At 40.9% G+C, this 13,742-nt stretch overlaps 1 long non-coding RNA gene across 1 annotated transcript; it reads left to right on the top strand.

The window, feature by feature from the left end:
* Positions 1 to 2,232: 2,232 nt before the first annotated feature.
* LOC141317225 (uncharacterized) lies at positions 2,233 to 6,050 on the top strand. The gene is made up of 5 exons (XR_012351751.1): positions 2,233 to 2,272; positions 2,451 to 2,489; positions 2,788 to 2,837; positions 3,288 to 3,729; positions 5,877 to 6,050. It is a non-coding gene; the product is annotated as an uncharacterized lncRNA (long non-coding RNA).
* Positions 6,051 to 13,742: the final 7,692 nt, after the last annotated feature.

The following is a 13,742-nucleotide window of genomic DNA, read 5'->3' as shown; positions in this document are numbered from 1 at the left end:
ACTGTTTAAGTTTTTAATATGTGGAACCTTTAATTTATATACTTTAATAATTAAAACAAAATGGGCTTATACAATAAAAAAATTAAAATGAAAAAACTACTGTCTCCATGGGCTCTTTCTTCTCTTTGGATAAAAGAGTAAGGCTGCGTGACTATTGGCTGCTCAGCTGAAGTTCGCGGTGCTGATTGGCTGAGACATACAGCTACAGCAGAGACCAACGGCAGATGTTTCCAGTCAGAATTGTCCTGAGGTGAGTAACAGTGGCTATTTTTCTAACTGCTGCCTTTAATAACGATTTTTGTTAAATAAAATATGTTGGTGTAGACTTTTGTTGTTTAAACGTTTGTGTGCATATTGCTTTATCTTAGCGCAATATTGCTTGAGCAAGAATGCTATTTTTAAGGTATTTTAGCATAGATTAGTCGAAACGCGGCTGGAGCTCGACGGTGTACGTTAACTGTCAACGTTAGATACATTTGTCCTCATTGAATGTACTTTTAGGACAGTATTGATTCATAATCTTAATCGTCTATTTAAGAAATACTTTTGTTTGAGGTGGCTGTGAGGCTTTAGAATTACGTGAGGCCTAATTAATGCAGCGTGTTGTGCGTTATTAACTCGTGAATGTGATGTTGATATTAACGGGGCTTACACGCTGACCGCCGTGTCTGACTGGCTAGTGATGGCGAATCGGGTCAGATTCTCACACGGAGTCCGTGTGATGTCGATATTAACGGGGCTTATCTTTATATGTTTCGTCCTGTTCGCGGTCTGGGCAGCTGGCACGTCGAGCATAAATGAGCGCGAAATCTGTTGATCATTGGTCACAGAAAATATTGTTGAGAGACAGTATGCAATGACAGCAAACGTACTTATTTATTTACTACAATTTATAATCGTAATAATTAATATAATGTATAATGGTCATTTTTCATGGCTTTGAGTGAGCAGTTTGAAGTGATAACTATAAGTTTGAATGGTGGACGATTTGTGCTAACAATTTATTTATTTGAATAATGAATGCTTTAGGGAGGAGAGTGTGTCAATAATTTGGAAGGAAGAGCAAGCTGAATTTGTATTTTGTTATTTGTTTTTCATACACTGGCGACCATAGCTGCATTAATTTGATGCGAAATACAGTAAAATAGTGATAATGTAAAATATTACAATTTGAACATAATTTATACGTATGTAAATTATAAATAAGAAATAAGTAAGGCAAGTTAATGTAGTAATTATTATGAAAAAACATTTCTCAGTGTTGAAACTTGCTGTAGTATTGCGTGAAAACTTGTATTTTGTGATGAACTGTGATGCATTGTGTAGTTTTGTGATTAACTGATGTATTTTTGAATACAAAGTTAAACATGTTTTAAAGTACAATATTTTATGCAACATTGTTAATTAATGTTACATGTGGTCAGTTTGATTTATGTCTGCTGAATAAAGCCATCTAAACAGTTACTGAACCCAAAGGTAATAGTTAAATCAGTTTCACAAATATATAAAGCTGCACAACTGCCCGATTGTAATTTAGTTTGCCATTACCAAAATAAATGTAAATTTAAAAATATAATAAAATAAAGTAATTTTAGGTTGTATTAATAATTCACAATATTACTATTTTTACTGAATTTATCAAATAAATGCAGCTTTGGTGAGCATAAAAGTATTTTTTGTAGTTGCATTAAATGTTGGTAAATATTGCACTGGCTTCCTCTATTTTGTGTAGATGTGGTTGACATCAATATATCTCTGATCTAATGTGTTGTCTGTGTCTGAATATATTGTTCATATGCCTATTAATTATATCTGTGCCTGAATATTTAAAAAATGACCAGAAACACTGAATCAATCATTTATTTTTTAACCTTGACTTATACGCAGATGCATTGTCATGTTAGAAAAGAAAATGGTCCTGTCCAAACTGTTGCTATAACAATAGAAGCACACAATTTCCTAGAATATTATTATATGCTTAAATATTATGATTTGTACTCATGAAAATTATTACAGTAGTCTAACCGGTTCATCAGAAGGGGGTGTCCCAATACTTTTGCCAATATAGTGTATGTTAAGTATAAAATTAGTTTTTTTTTTTTTTTTTTTTTTTTCTGGTTTAAGACAAAAGAGGTAGGCTATACTGAAAGCCATAGACATGTGTTTTGTTGTTGTTAACTGTCCCATTTGTGTGCTGTCAAACATTCATTTGTTCATTTTTTTCTTCCTTTTAGACTGATCATTGAGCTTCATCTCCTGAGCGATTCTTGAGGTTTGTTGCATTATTTTGTTGTAGTACATTAAAAGGTGCACTATGCAGGATGAGGAAAATGTGAAATCTTGTGTTGAAATCAGAGAACTGATAGAAGCTAAATGGGAAACATGACAGTAGTTGATTTGTAGTGAACAGATTTTATGCCTGACATTTCACTTTTCTTTTCATATTTCAGCATTTCGAGCACTATATACTCTCCACTGCACGTTTTCAGGTATGTTTTTTGATATGGCTAAAATATGAACATGTGACAAGGCAATATTAATATGATACTAATGAGTTACTGATCCACTATATAGCATTGTTTAAAAAAAAAACACACTGCAGGAAAAACTATCATTGTGTGGGTGCTTGGGATTTTTCTATTCAAAATCTGATTACATTGAAAAGCATTTAAGGATGCCTAGGCATATAAAGATTTTTTTTTATTATTTTTTTATATGGTAATATTGATCCAATTTCACTTACAAATGTATTTAATCTTTAATTCTGTGTTTATTTTTGTTTTGCAGACTATCTATTCTGAGCACGACCTGCATTTTGCTCTGCAGCTGAACGCCTGGTTAGTGTGCAAAATGCCTAAAGCCGCGGTCACACTAGACTTTGAGCAGTGGATTCTGCTACGGTCATGGTATGACGTCATGCTCTGTTTAAAAAGTAAAATTCACATGACAAATAGTAATATGTCTAACATACAATTTACTAAACTTTTTTTTAGGCTGCAGTTTTAAATGTATGTACTTTTTATTCAGCTACGAGGTCATGCTGTGATGTATTGATCTGCTGTTGCTCACACAGTGCGAATTCGCAGTTCATAGTTCACCAAGATTGAATGCAGCAAAATGCAAAAACCTTTCACATGGGTTTGCGTTTCTGGCCTGATGCATTCACATGCGTATGAATGGAAGTCAGTGGAACGAAATGTCTAGTGTGATCACGGTTTAAATGATGCTTGGTCTTTTTTTTTTTTATGATCATCATTAAAGTTGCCTAATATGCCTTTCTTTTCTAGGTTTTGGACTTTCTCCAAGCAGCAGTTCTTCTGTACTGTTCTTCCCACCCACTGTCCCCAACCCTTCACCCTCTCTCCTTCCCTCCTCAACCCACCCACCCACCCAAAAAAAAAAAAAAAAAAAAAAAAAAAAAAAAGTTCATTTATTTTAATACTAAGTTCACCTTTTTTGTTCAACTGTTACTGTTCTTTGAAAAAAAGTGAATTCCTTTTAATTCTAGGTTAATCATTTTTTTTTTCATTTGCTCTCTGCTGTTCTTTACTTTGGAAAAAAAGTTTATTCCTATTAATACTAGATCCATAATTTATTTTTATATCTTTTTATAACAAAAGACGAAAACTATTAGCCATTTTTTGTAAGGTGTTCTGTTTCTTGTCAATTAACTAACTTGTTTTTTCTTGAGAATACTTTGCAGGTTGTATCACTTCAGCATTTTGTGAAGTAAGTGACTATTATTTGAAAATAGTTTGTATAAAAATGTTTATTGAATACTAGGGATGTGACGAGATCTCGTGAGAGTGTGACTATATCCTCACAAAACATTTTGCACTGTTTACATTACAGCTGCTTAGGGCTGGGCGATTAATCGAAATCGACATGTAGAACCAATAATCGATCAAATTTTTCCAGGTCAATTATTTCAATTACTTTCTCTTTAAAAACACCACCCGCTCCGTTACGTTATTCCGCCGACATGTCCATGGAAAGCTTAAACAGTATTAATACAGTAAAAAGTATTTATAGAATATACAAGAGTAATTTTAATTAGAACAAATTCTGCTTATTTTCTACTCTTAATATGAAAACATTGAAAATAATTTTTTTTGTTTCCAAAAGTGCAAGTTTTTTATTTTCAATAATTAGTGACTTTTCATTTTAAGCAATGTGTGCTTTAATTTCAGTTGTTCAACACTAATGATCAATAAATAATCATAGATAGTACATAGTGTGTGTTTCCTTCAATTATTTTAAAATCAAGTAATGCACCATTCATTCAGTAATCTCTCATTTGTAATATGTGAACAGTTCACTGACAAGTTTTGTACAGTAAATATATGAGGACAAAAAAAATAAAAATTATATAAATATAATTCTATTAATAAATAAAATAATCGTTCATTAATCGTAATCGAGATTTTGATTTTAGGCCAAATCGCCCAGTCCTACAGCTGCTCCATTAATCGTTAAAATATCGTGATCTCCATTCAAAAACCCACACAATCTTATTCCAGAATGACAACGATTCACATCGTGCTGTTCATGCTCTACTGATGCGTACGATGTGAAACAGGTGTTAAAGACATTTCCGTCTGCATTCATTCTGCTGTTGATCCAGAAAGGGCAACACAAACAGTCTTTTCAAAAACAAAACAAAAAGAAATATTTATGTGTTACACACATTTAAATGACAGAAGTACTATGATAAAAGTTTATAGTTTGGGTATAAGCGCTTATTGTCTACACTAGCGATCAAAACTAAGTTTCTTAACATATGTATGTATTGTAATTATTTTCCTCTTCGTAGGTGGTGATAACTGCACGTTTAAGTATTTATCATTGAATCATTTATTCAGGAGATTGCAATAGGGAAAAAAAAAATCTTTATTAATTGAGACACTGACACTTAAATTTTGTTAAAATATATTTTTTAAAAGACTTCAAACATTTTTTCAGAACCACTAGTAAACTGTTATTTTGTTTAGATTTCCAGTCTTTTTTATTTTCTTCAGAATCATGAGAGAATCGTGATCTCCAATTTATAAAAAAATAAAAAAAAATTTCAATTTATCCAGAATCATACAGCTTTAGTTAACATGTTTGTTACAGCATGTACTTTATGAAATTAAACTTCTATTTTAATAAATTATAAGTTCATATCAAAATTCTCATGCATTTTCTGTTTTTCAGTTGAATAACATACAAATTTTTCCTATATAATTCATCATTGATAATTTCTTTAAAGTTTAAAAATCTTGTCTCGTCTCATTCTCGCGAGCCCGTGTCTCATGGGATAATGGTCTCGACACCCCTATTGAGTACATCTATTTTTTTTTTTTTTTTATTGTAGCACTAAACCCATTTTACAGACATTTGTATTCAGAGATCTTTTCAAATTTTTAACGAAGCAAAGGTAACAGTTATTTCCTAAACACTTATTTAAGAGACATGTTAAATCAGCTGCTTATTATTTGAATCAGCTGGTTTTGTTTAATTGAAAACCAAACAGAATAGATAATTAGAACATTAAACTTGGGTCCTTAAATCCCATTTAGCTATAAAAAGCGTTAAGTATTGTTATCAAAAAATTGCAAAAGGCTGTAATTTAACTAAATAAACTAACTCTAATGTGGATTGCATTTGAAAAATAAGCACTGGTTTGTTTAAATACATGCAGCATGTGAAGGTGCTTTCGGAGCAACTCTACAGAGAGAGCGTCTCATTTACACAATTTCTGTGTCTGTATAAGCTAGTAAAGCTGAACTCTTTGACCAAGTTTTTTCTTTCTAATTAATGTGTTGTTCATATGTCATGGACAATTTTATGTTGTCCTTGGTTTTTCTCATATTTTGTCTTTTGATCTTTTGAAGGATGCCTCGGAAAGGTAGGAGATCCCAGGCTCAAAAAATCCGTTGGACGAAGTTAGACCTGACAGGACAGACGGGTATGACAGGCGTTGCTCAGTTTCCTACTGAACAGCACGGAGAAGATGATGACAACACATCTAGAATTCTATCCGTGCAGGCGTCTCATTGCCAGGGTGATGCAAGGTATGATGTTTTCTCCCGAAATCATCAGTGCACATGTATAGCTCTGACATTCCTTGCATATCACAGTGAGGGAACTTCGTTTAAGCAGTCTGATCTTGACAGAGTGCTGGAGGAGGGTGATGCTTTGTATGTCGGCATTAAAATGCAGCTTATTGCTGAACAAAGATTCCTACTGGATCATTTAAGTATGCGTGAAGTACCTGTGAGCATCACAACTTCTAACCACACCTACAGCGTCCAAAAGTCAGATGTGTTGATGGGATATCTAAGAGCCAGAGGAACTCCAGAAATGGAAAGATGGTGGCTTCCTCTTGATGAAAGACTTCAGTGTCTCTCAACAGATGTCAGCCATGCACTGCTTATGGTTTCTCCAGAGTGCTTTGCTGTGTTCAGAGATGGATCTGGAAGATATGGATATTTTGATTCACATTCCAGAACTGCTACAGGTTTCCCACATCCAACTGATGATGGAACTGCAGTTATGCTCAGTTTCACTTTACTACATGACATGATTTCCAGATTATGTCTGCTTTTTCGTAATCGTGGTGCTGAGACTTGCTACGAATTCATGCCTGTTGAATTTGAAATGGAACAAACGTCTGAGAAACCATGCTCATCCTCAGCATGTGTGTCACCATTAGAAGTAACTTCATCTCAGCCAAAACCACAAACAAATGCTGACGTAAAAATTTCTGAGCATCTCATTACAGATGACAGAAACCAAAGCATTGCAAGAGTTATCAAAGCAAACAAGCAGCGAAGAAGAAAGAAAATGCGTAAAATTGTTTTTGAAAAGCAAGAAGCAGAACTTGGGGGTACATCTTCACATTTTGAAGTCCGAAAACAAAAGCAAAGAGAATATGAGAGAGAGAAATATTCCACCAATTTGCAGTTTCGTATGAAGAAAATGGAGATTACCAAAAAGAAGTATGATCATGATTTTTTTGCCAGGCACAAAAAGATGGAGTACATTACCAGGAGGTACAACAAGGATCTTCTCTTTCAGAAAAAGCAGAAGGGGTACATAATTAAGCGGTACCACAATGATGCTCTTTTCCAGAAAAAAATGAAGGAGACCATGGACAGAAGGTACCATACTGATGCTGTTTTCCAGGGGAACAAGAAGGACTACATGGCCAGGAGGTACCATACTGATGCTGTTTTCCAGGGGAACAAGAAGGACTACATGGCCAGGAGGTACCATACTGATGCTGTTTTCCAGGGGAACAAGAAGGACTACATGGCCAGGAGGTACCATACTGATGCTGTTTTCCAGGGGAACAAGAAGGACTACATGGCCAGGAGGTACCATACTGATGCTGTTTTCCAGAGGAACAAGAAGGACTACATGGCCAGGAGGTACCACACTGATGCTGTTTTCCAGAGAAACAAGAAGGACTACATGACCAGGAGGTATCATACAAATGATGGTTTCCAGAGGAACAAGAAGGACTACATTGTCAGGAGGTACCGTACTGATTCTGTTTTCCAGAAGAAAATGAAGGACTATATGGTCCGGAGGTACCACACTGATGCTCCTTTTCAGAAGAAAATGAAGGACTACATGGCCAGAAGATACACAAGTGATGCAGACTTTAGGTCACATCACATTCTACTTTGTACTCTCCAGAAGAAAAGAAGGTGTCTCGCTGATGCTGGATTCCACATTCTTCACAAGCTGAGATGTGCATTAAAGATCAAAAGAAAATACAATCATTACATTCGTCCCAGTCAGGATGCACCCACTCCTGACGCGACAAACCAGCTTGTGTCCAACAGCTTGGTGCAAAAGGCCATATCTGCATTTCGGTGTCAAGTTGCGCATGGTCCAACTTACGTCTGCACAGTCTGTCACAGGACTCTTTTTCCGAATCAAGTCAAGATCTGTAATAGAACACTTTATGTCAAGAATGTTCTTGTTGCAGCCTGTTGTTTAACCGGAAAATATGTCCATGCTTGTGACAGTGCCTGCACAGTTTCTTGTGCAGTTCCAGAAGAGAGAAGACAGGAATGGATCTGCCACACTTGTCACAATCATCTGAAGAGAGGATCTATGCCCTCAATTGCAGTGGCAAACAACCTCGAATTGCCTCCCATCCCTGCAGAACTACTCGAACTGAACGTGCTTGAGCGACAGCTCATTGCCAGAATTGTTCCCTTTGCAAAAATAGTTGCATTGCCCAAAGGACAGCAAAGAGCAGTACATGGTGCTGTTGTGTGTGTTCCCTCTGAGGTGGAGCAAACAGTCAACTGTCTGCCACGGCCTAGCAGTGAGTCCCAGCTTCTACAGGTAAAGCTGAAAAGGCACATCAAGTTCAAAGGGTACCAACACTTCCATACGGTGAATATGCACAATGTGCTAGCCGCTTTAAGGAAACTGAAAGCTACGCATTCAGAGTACAGGGACATCGTGATAAGTGAAGCTGCCACATTTGAACTTCTCCCTGATGATGAGCTGGATGAAACAGCGGAGAAACAGGAAGTTGTTGCCTCTGAACAGGATGACCAGAACGTCAGCACTGAGGAAAAGGATGAACTCAGGCCTGGACTCACTCTGGACACATGCATGCAGCCACTTGACATTGGACAGGACTTGCTGTCGTACGGCGAGGGAATTTTCAGCATTGCGCCTGCTCAAGGGAAAAAGCCAGTCGGATTTTTCCGGATTCCAAAGTTGGAAGCCATGTCTTTCCCTGTCCAGTTTTGCACTGGACAGAACACAATTGATGAGGCGCGACAAGTTGCATTGTCACCGAGCATGTACTTCAATGCTAGACTGTTCTGCGTGGATACTCGTTTCGCCAAAGACCAGAGTTATCTCTTCTTTGCACAGTTTGTCACTGAAACGCACATGGCTAGAAACAGCATGTCTATCCAGTTGCGAAAAGGCAAACCCGTTACGAGAGATGGACGTAGGATCTCCAACAAGCTTCTTCAGGACGATCGTGAGGTCGAAAGGCTGGTCCACAGCCGTGACGCCACAAGGTTCATGCAACCCTTGAGGGGCACTCCATCTTACTGGGAGAAAACGTTGAGAGATCTACAGGCCATGATCCGGCAGTTGGGGACTCCTACTTTTTTTTGCACTTTTAGTGCAGCCGAAATGCGATGGCCGGAAGTGATAACGGCAATCAAGGCTCAGCAAGGTGAAGAGGTTGACTTTTCGGAGCTTGACTGGACGACAAAATGTGAAATCCTTCGAAGCAACCCCGTCACCGTCATGCGGATGTTTGAGAAACGGGTGGATGCGTTAATGACTCATCTGCTTTTGTCACCTGCTCAACCCATCGGTGAAGTCGAGGATTACTTTTATCGAGTCGAGTTTCAAGCCAGAGGAAGCCCTCATATTCATCTGCTGGCCTGGGTGAAGGGGGCGCCAGAGTTCGAAAATCAGTCTGATAAAGAAGTGTGTGACTTCATTGACCGTTACGTTTCCTGCCAGTTGCCGGACCCTACCACCGACCCCGAGCTTCATAAAATCGTCACCGAAGTTCAACTTCACAGCAGGAAGCACTCCAAATCTTGCAAGAAAGGAAACCTGTTGTGTAGGTATGGGTTCCCTAAACTCCCCGTCTCTGAGACCACCATCACCCGTCCACGACCACCGCGTCCTGAGGAAGAGGAGGACGAAGACCCAAACCGCCCAGACGGAAAGAAGGCAAGACAGGAAGCTGTCCGAAAAGCGATAAACGACGCGAGGAAGAAACTCAAGCCGGTGTGGGATTTGTTAAATGATCCCCAGGCCTCCTTTGACAGCTTGTCAGACCTGCTGGCCAAATGTAATCTGTCCATGAAGGATTACAATGGTTACGTTGAGGCATTGACCACTTCGAGTGTGATTTTGCTGAAGCGTGATCCAAAGGAGTCTTGGGTGAATGGATACAACCCAGATCTGCTGAGGGCATGGAACGCCAACATGGACATTCAGTTTGTTCTGGACTCTTACAGCTGTATCATGTACATGCTGTCTTACATTTCCAAGCCAGAGCACGAAATGAATGATTTCCTGAAGAGCGTCATCAAGGGTGTTCGCGAAAGCAACGTGAACGAAGAGGACGAAATGAAGAACATAATGCAGGCCTACTCCAAACACAGGCAGGTGAGCGCTCAGGAGTCTGTGGCAAGAACATGCAGCTTACCAATGAAGAAGTGTTCGCGAAACGTTGTGTTTATACCGACGGATGACGACGCCCTGAAGATGAGTTTGCCCCTTAGTGCCCTGCACAACAAAGATCCTGATTCAGAGGATGTCTGGATGTCAGGTATGATAGACAAATACAGAGCAAGGCCTCAAACACTGGAGTTCGAGATGATGTGTCTGGCGGACTTCGTCTCCAATTACCGTGTTGTGTATGGTCGGCAAACTCAAGGAAAGAATGTCCTCCGACTGCTCAACGGTATGGGCTTCATTCAGAAGAGGACTGTTGGTAAGGCTGCGATCATCAGGTACGCTCGGTTTTCGGAGGAGAAGCAACCGGAAAAGCATTACGGAAGACTGGTGAAACTTTATGTGCCACATCGCTTCAACGAACAGCTGAAACCCCAGCGATATCCAACTTATCAGGAGTTTTACAAAGGTGCGTTTGTTGAACTCCCGGCACACCCCGGGCTCCTGATGCCTGTCTGCGCCATAGTCAAAGCACACCAGGAGAACTATGAAAAACACAGCAAAGAGGTGGATCAAGCATTTGAACAGCTGCAGCGGGAAGGACCACCTGAGAATGCTTGGACCGCCTTTGCGCCTGAAGTTGACGTAGATCGCCTGGAGTGCATAGCGGAACGAGAAGACGTCGATCCAGAAGAAGATGAACAAGACGATGTCCCGGAATACCAGATTCTTCGTGGAGATGGAGACGGAGTCGTACCACAGATAGAGGCACCACAGATGACTGCTGAATTTGTCAGGAGGATGTTCAGGAGTCTAAACGAGACGCAGGCAGCCATTTTTTACGCTGTCCGCCAGTGGTGTCAGAAGCGTGTGTGGGGTCACAATCCAGAGCAGTTTTTTTACTTTTTGTCAGGCGGTGCTGGCTGTGGGAAGTCACATGTCATCAAGTGCGTACACGCGGAGGCAACCAAGATTCTGCGACAACTCCCTCGACTCCGGGAAGAAGGGGATCTCTCAGTGCCTACGGTGCTGTTGTCTGCTTTTACTGGAACGGCAGCATTCAACATCTCCGGTAAAACGCTGCATTCCCTTTTAAAGCTGCCACGGAGTCTGAAGCCACCATACCAGGGACTTGGAAACTCCCTTGATGAAGTGAGAGCAGCTTTACGTGACGTGGAGATCCTTATCATCGACGAGGTATCCATGATCTCAAAGGACATGTTTGCTTACATCAACTGGAGATTTCAGCAGATCAAAGGCAGCAAGAAGCCTTTTGGAGGGATCTCTTGTCTCGCCGTAGGGGATTATTATCAGCTGCCCCCGACAGGTAAAGCCAAACCGCTGTGCGTGTTTGAAGAGGATGTGCTGGACTTCTGGAAGGACAATTTTCAAATCGTCACCCTGACAGAGATCATGCGCCAGAAAGAAGACCTCGCTTTCGCTCAGCTGTTGAACAGACTGCGAGCAAAGCCGAAGGCCGAACCTCTCAGGGAAGACGATAGAGCTTTGTTACTCCAAGCTGTGAAAAATTCAGAAGACTGTCCGCGTGAAGCTCTGCACATATTCGCCACCAACAAAGAAGTCCTCAAGTTCAATACCGAGACTGTGCAGGCCCTTTACACTGACATCATAACAATTGATGCCGAAGACTACAGGAAAGACCCCACAACAGGAGGAATGAAGAGACTACGCAAACCCGCCACTGGAAAAAAGGACAACTTACTTGACACCATAGAAGTTGCCGTGGGAGTTCGTGTAATGGTGACCAGGAATCTGGACGTAGAAGACGGAATCGTCAACGGATGTTTTGGCAGGATTGCAAACATCGTCACCAAACAGAAGGATGGATTCACCACAGTGGAGATGCTAGGCCTTCAACTCGACAATCCAAACGCCGGCCAGAAACACCGCAAAAAAGTAGGAGGTGAAGAAGACGTCTTGGTCTACATCGAGAGATCCGAAGAGACTCTGAGGAAAGGAGCGGTTCGTCGTCAGTTTCCCATCAAGTTAGCTTACGCCTGCACAGCCCACAAAGTTCAAGGCATGACGATGCAGTCTGCAGTAGTGTCCTTGAAGAAGATTTTTGAGCCAGGAATGGCCTACGTTGCCCTTAGCAGAACCACTTCCCTACATGGATTACACATCACAGACTTCGACGAGAAGAAGATATATGCAAATCCTGAAATCACAGCCTCTTTGCAGGCCATGAGGACAGCACCAGTCGAAGAAATTATGCCACTTCTGCGGCACGTTAGGGAGGACAGGCAGGAACATACCCTCACCATCATTCACCACAACACAGAAGGACTTGGACCCCACATTGAGGACATCAGATGGCATCATGAGCTGCGTCACGCGGATATTCTCTGTCTGACGGAAACACACCTGTCCGGATCGTCAACTTCATCGGATCTCCAATTGGACGGATATAACCTATTTACCCGCAACAGACACGTCTCCTACTCCACGCATCAAGACATTGGGAAGAAGAACGGAGGTGGAGTCGCAATATATTGCAAGGAGCACATTCCAGCTCAGCCCCGGCAATATATACAAAATGTGACCGATCTGGAGTTCGTTGTCATCAAATTAGATTCGCCAATAAAGGCAGCCATCGTAGCTGTGTATAGGCCGCCACAGTACAATATTGGTGATTTTTTGACTAACCTGAAGGGTATGCTGGATTATCTTGACCTCGCACACGACGACCTTGTCATCATCTGTGGAGACTTTAATGAGGACCTCCTGCACACTGGGAAAAAACCTATTCTGGAGTTGTTTGAAGCTCGAGGGTACACTCAACTGATTACAACAGCGACGACGGACAAACACACACTACTCGATCATATCTTCATTTCGAATCCGGACCTCTGCCTTCAGTCGGGTGTAATACAGAGCTACCACAGTTACCACAATCCTGTGTACTGTGTTTTGCGTTTGACATAGGTGGTTTTGTTTTGGTTGTCGTTGGGACATGTTTTGCAGTGTAATGCCAACGGGTTGGCTTGCATGGTTGTGTTTGTGTTATGCCATACAGAACCGTTGGGACCAAGCATGCATTAACGGTGCGGGTTGGGCTTTCCAACAGCCTTAGCCAACGGGTTGGCGTGTATGGTTGAGTTTTGGTGTTAGGCCATACGGAACCGTGGCACTGTGCATTCATTTACGGTGCCAGTGGGCTCAGAACAGCCTTAGCCAACGGGTTGGCGTGTATGGTTGAGTTTTGGTGTTAGGCCATACGGAACCGTGGCACTGTGCATTCATTAACGGTGCCAGTGGGCTCAGAACAGCCTTAGCCAACGGGTTGGCGTGTATGGTTGAGTTTTGGTGTTAGGCCATACGGAACCGTGGCACTGTGCATTCATTAACGGTGCCAGTGGGCTCAGAACAGCCTTAGCCAACGGGTTGGCGTGTATGGTTGAGTTTTGGTGTTAGGCCATACGGAACCGTTGCACTGTGCATTCATTAACGGTGCCAGTGGGCTCAGAACAGCCTTAGCCAACGGGTTGGCTCGTATGGTTGAGTTGTGGTGAGACGTATGGTCGTCTTGAGGTTTTGTGGCGCTGAGCTACCAGGAT

Source organism: Garra rufa, unplaced genomic scaffold (genome assembly GCF_049309525.1).
Source record: "Garra rufa unplaced genomic scaffold, GarRuf1.0 hap1_unplaced_508, whole genome shotgun sequence".
Taxonomy (NCBI): domain Eukaryota; kingdom Metazoa; phylum Chordata; class Actinopteri; order Cypriniformes; family Cyprinidae; genus Garra; species Garra rufa.
The sequence above is the reverse complement of the archived record's forward strand: the minus strand, read 5'-3'. Positions and strand labels throughout refer to the sequence as shown.